This window comes from Palaemon carinicauda, chromosome 30 (genome assembly GCF_036898095.1).
Source record: "Palaemon carinicauda isolate YSFRI2023 chromosome 30, ASM3689809v2, whole genome shotgun sequence".
Taxonomy (NCBI): Eukaryota; Metazoa; Arthropoda; class Malacostraca; order Decapoda; family Palaemonidae; genus Palaemon; species Palaemon carinicauda.
In genome coordinates this window covers 90772319-90778058 of record NC_090754.1, presented here as the reverse complement: position 1 = coordinate 90778058, position 5740 = coordinate 90772319, and positions in this window count along the sequence as shown.

Sequence of the window (5740 nt, the reverse complement as noted above, 5' to 3'; positions counted from 1 at the left end):
CAGAATTATATAATCAAAGATATTATTCTGTGTAGGACTGTGACAAGGAAAACCCGCAATACACCACATATAACTAACGACCAGGTAGTAGTACCAATCTCACTTATTTCCACTGTCCTGAATTGGTTGCATTCAAATCCATTACATGGACACCCTGGGTTCTCATTAATGTCAGAGAAAGCCAAATCATTGTTTTATTGGCATACAATGCTTACAGATATAAAAAGACACATTGCCAGGTAGTAGGTTGGCCCGGGCACCAGCCGCCCGTTGAGATACTACCGCTAGAGAGTTATGGGGTCCTTTGACTGGCCAGACAGTTCTACATAGGACCCTTCTCTCTGGTTACGGTTCTTTCCCTTTGCCTACACAGACACCGAATAGTCTGGCCTATCCTTTACAGATTCTCCTCTGGCCTCATACACCTGACAACACTGTGATTACTAGACAATTCTTCTTCACCCAAGGGGTTAACTCCTGCACTGTAATTGTTCAGTGGCTACTTTCCTCTTGGTAAGGGTAGAAGAGACTCTTTAGCTATGGTAAGCAGCTCTTCTAGGAGAAGGACACTCCAAAATCAAACCATTGTTCTCTAGTCTTGGGTAGTGCCATAGCCTCTGTACCATGGTCTTACACTGCCTTGGGTTAGAGTTCTCTTGCTTGAGGGTACACTTGGGCACACTTTTCAATCTAGTTTCTCTTCCTCTTGTTCTGTTAAAGTTTTTATATTTTAAATAGGAAATATTTATTTTAATATTGTTACTATTCCTAAAATGTTCTATATTTCCTTATCTCCTTATTTCCTTATTTCCTTTCCTCACTGGGCTATTTTCCCTGTTGGGGCCCCTGGGCTTATAGCATCCTGCTTTTCCAACTAGGGTTGTAGCTTAGCATTTAATAATAATAATAATAATAATAATAATAATAATAATAATAATAATAATTGTCGCACATGTCAGGAAAACAAAGGGCATACGAAAACACCTGTCAGCCTAGGAGCTTATCCTGTGCCCAATCAACCCTTTGAAAGAATACATTTAGATTTGTTAACAGGATTTTACGAGTCAGACAGAGGAAATAAGCACCTCTTAGTAATTATAGATGCTTTAACTCGATATACAGAACTAATAGCGCTTAAAACTAAAACTGCGATTGAATGCGCTAGGAAGTTTTACGAGTGTTACATTTGTAAACATGGAATTCCACACATGATAATCTCAGACTCGGGTGGTGAATTTAATAATCACTTTCTTACCTCATTGTGTGAATTCCTCAACATAAAGAAGATTAATACCATGATATATCACCCAGAGTCGAATGGGCTAGTGGAAAGAGCAAATAGGAAGATATTAAATATATTGAGGGTAACACTAGGGGGATCAGACCCCAACTGGGATATTGCAATACCGGCGGCACTGAGTACTCTGAATCATTCATATCATATATCAATTAAAATGTCACCGCATGAAGCATTGTATGGTACCCCAGTTAGAACACCTTTCCATGTATTAACGCCTACAACTAATCTATCAAATCCTTTAAAAGAATGTATAAATGCAAGTATAAGTCGATATGATATCCTTCGAAAGAATTTAGAAGAATCACAAATCATAATGAAAAGGAATCATGATAAAATAGCGAAACCAACTAAAACATATACCGTGGGTGATAACATCTATATTCAAATCAATGTCAGAAAAGGGCTCAACTATAAATTAACACCTAAGTTTGAAGGCCCATTTAACATTTTGGAAACATTAACGGCCAATAGGTTTAGAATTCAAAACGTAGCCCAACCCACGGATGAGAGAATAGTACCATTGGCTCACATAAGAAATTAAAAAGAAAAGAGAGGAAAAGAAGTGAGGGAAAATTCTGTTCTGTTTTGTGTGATTAAAAGTTTTCTTTTTAATACAGGAGTAATTACATATATTTTTTTCTCGTTACAGGTTTCCAAGATGAATTTTTTGTTGTTGGGAGTGATATTGTTCGCTCAGACATTTTTCTCGTATGGGATGAGTTCTAAGACTAAAAATATATATTTTAAATATGGCAATATAGTTGAAAGACAAGAAGACATTTTTATTACGTCAACTAACGTAATTGTAGAAGTGAATATGCAAGCAATTTTTCTTCAAGAGAATGATGTCATTAGCTTAAGAACCGCCATTTCAAGGTTTTCTGCATCATTGGATGAGTTGCATAGAAGACATTTTCATTTGACTACTAAGAGTTTGCTTAGATCAACATTAAAAGTTGCAGAGATGCTATCTGATGACTTGAAAAATAAGACTGGCGAGACAGGATCTTTGGCTTATGACCTTTTGATGTGGACTGTAGGACACGAACATAAAGAAAGACGGAATCCGTTCATTTATGCTGCATTAAGCATTTTTGGGCTCAAGCCATGGCGTCCTGATGGAAGGTTCCTGTTTGGTAGCTTCCTTGGGTATAAGACTACCATCCTTTGTTTAGTAGCTGCCCTACTTAGACGGATTTTCCCTGTGTTATCTTTATCGCTTTGCATCTTCGCTATGTCGTTACCTTCAGCCTCGCCTTCTTCTGGAAAGTTGAGTACAAGGTTCCAGTATTGTTTAATTAAGCTCTGGCCGTAAAGTAAATATTACTTTTCGAAATAATTGATGTTTTGTGGCAGAGCTGTGCCTCTACCGGACCCGCCATTTTATGGCGTCGTTGTTGTTATGCATGTCTTATTTAGTTAGCCACAACAACGTTTCCGGCATTATATACTAATCGAATACATTAGTTTATTTAGTCTTCATAGCTAGGAACTTTTATATCGTGTTTAGACGCTTTTTATCGGTCATCGATTGACCTCATACCAGTCGGCTACTATAGCCCCCAGGCCAGGAGCCTACATACAAGTGTTCATGCATGATTTATTAGTGATCCTAGACTAAGTTATGAAGATAGTGGCATTATTATTTTACAATACTTTTGACAGTGATGCAAATGTTTTCGCCTTCAGGGACCATATAGGGGATAGGCTAGTCAGTGATTCTTTCTAGCCTAACCTAATATTAGGACCCCTATATGCTTCCTTCATCCCCTGCCTTGGCATTCCCTCTATTTAGCCTTGATCCCTTTTCTGAGTAAAGGGATTAATTGTCTAATAGAGTATATATCGCCTCTCTGTCCTCCCTAAAGGAATGAACCCCCTTTAGGGCTGCGTCCGAGAGTGAGGTTAGGCTAGCCTACCTCTATGGCTAGGATAGTCTATGACTTTCCTGCGATAGCGATATGTCTTCTTCCTTGCCTAGTTCAGGACTTTTAGCCCTGTTCTAGGTTGGGTTAGGAAGGTTTCTCTGTTCCATGCTGAAACTGTACTCTTGCACCGTTTTAGCCGATCAGCCTGATCTTAGGTTAGGGAGTGTCCTCCCTTTCCTTAGTGGCCGCTCTGGTACAGAAACCCTTCCTGGGAAGACTTCTCTCTTCTCCCTCCCCACCTATCTCTTGTATAGCCTAGCCTATGCTTAGGTTAGTTTATACTCATCTGTCCCCTGTCCTACAACTCCTCCTTAGGGTGGAAGAGTAGGGCTACCCGAGCTTCCTTGTGCAGTCCACTCTGGTACATATACCTTTTTGGGCTCAAGCCATGGCGTCCTGATGGAAGGTTCCTGTTTGGTAGCTTCCTTGGGTATAAGACTACTAAGATATTCCCAGAGAATTTAACCACAGGTTATCACAGAATTCTAACTTCTGGAGCGAGTATCTCAAAGGTTTCCCTTTAAGACATCGTAATACAACAGGGGACGCGCATGTCTGAACGCGCCACATAGCTATCTTCACCCCGAACAGAGTTAATGCTTCGGTGTGTAAGGACTGAGAATAGCTGGGAGCCGTTCCACAGCTAATCTCACTCGTGGCTACTACTGATACTCGAGACGTAAACAAACGGACGCCATTGCTCTGATGACGTCACGCCCGTCTTCATCCTTTGTTTAGTAGCTGCCCTACTTAGACGGATTTTCCCTGTGTTATCTTTATCGCTTTGCATCTTCGCTATGTCGTTACCTTCAGCCTCGCCTTCTTCTGGAAAGTTGAGTACAAGGTTCCAGTATTGTTTAATTAAGCTCTGGCCGTAAAGTAAATATTACTTTTCGAAATAATTGATGTTTTGTGGCAGAGCTGTGCCTCTACCGGACCCGCCATTTTATGGCATCGTTGTTGTTATGCATGTCTTATTTAGTTAGCCACAACAACGTTTCCAGCATTATATACTAATCGAATACATTAGTTTATTTAGTCTTCATAGCTAGGAACTTTTATATCGAGTTTAGACGCTTTTTATCGGTCATCGATTGACCTCATACCAGTCGGCTACTATAGCCCCCAGGCCAGGAGCCTACATACAAGTGTTCATGCATGATTTATTAGTGATCCTAGACTAAGTTATGAAGATAGTGGCATTATTATTTTACAATACTTTTGACAGTGATGCAAATGTTTTCGCCTTCAGGGACCATATAGGGGATAGGCTAGTCAGTGATTCTTTCTAGCCTAACCTAATATTAGGACCCCTATATGCTTCCTTCATCCCCTGCCTTGGCATTCCCTCTATTTAGCCTTGATCCCTTTTCTGAGTAAAGGGATTAATTGTCTAATAGAGTATATATCGCCTCTCTGTCCTCCCTAAAGGAATGAACCCCCTTTAGGGCTGCGTCCGAGAGTGAGGTTAGGCTAGCCTGTTTCTCTGTTCCATGCTGAAACTGTACTCTTGCACCGTTTTAGCCGATCAGCCTGATCTTAGGTTAGGGAGTGTCCTCCCTTTCCTTAGTGGCCGCTCTGGTACAGAAACCCTTCCTGGGAAGACTTCTCTCTTCTCCCTCCTCACCTATCTCTTGTATAGCCTAGCCTATGCTTAGGTTAGTTTATACTCATCTGTCCCCTGTCCTACAACTCCTCCTTAGGGTGGAAGAGTAGGGCTACCCGAGCTTCCTTGTGCAGTCCACTCTGGTACATATACCTTCATAGTGTCCTATAAGGTTAGTTACTAGTATAGTTCTACATATGGGAGTCTCCCCCCCCCCTCTTGGGTGTTCCCTAGCCCTCCCTTGGGCTACCTTGCTCCCGGTCCCTAGTGACCCCTGCTCATGGATGTTAGAGCCTGCCTCTATCATGGGTACACCCCCTCAGGGAGGGGGAGGGATGTCTGGAACCCTGATGGTACTTCCTGCATCCCTTCCCCCCTCCCCCCTGTCTCTCTATCTATCCGGGTGCCGGTCTCTTGCCGCCTCTACTGTCGGCAATACCTGCCTCCTACTTGGTGACTTCCCTACCCTTGCCGCCAGCCCCCCGTGTACCGAGGGACTGCCGGCTGCCGCCGGCTACTACCGGCGGCTCTCCTACTCCTATCTAGTCGTCCGCTTGCCGGTCGATCACCGGAGTGCCGGCATATACTGCCGGCAACCCGATACTGCCTTTACCATCCTTATCCCAGTCACCAACCTGGCATCCTCCGACTGCCGGAGCCGCCGCTCCCTGCCGGCGTGCCGCCGTTGTGCCGGCGGCCGCCATCCTGGTATTTAACTGACTTTTGAAAATTGTCTGTCCTAATGCCAGAATCTATGCTGGAGCGAGCTCCGGCATGCCGGCGGCTTGCCGGATGCCCCGGAGGCGTCAAGAATACTTGCACCCCCTTACTGTAGCTATCATAAGACTATGATAGCCCTATATCGCAAACAGATAAGCTGCTTCTGCTATTAAGATCAGTACCTAG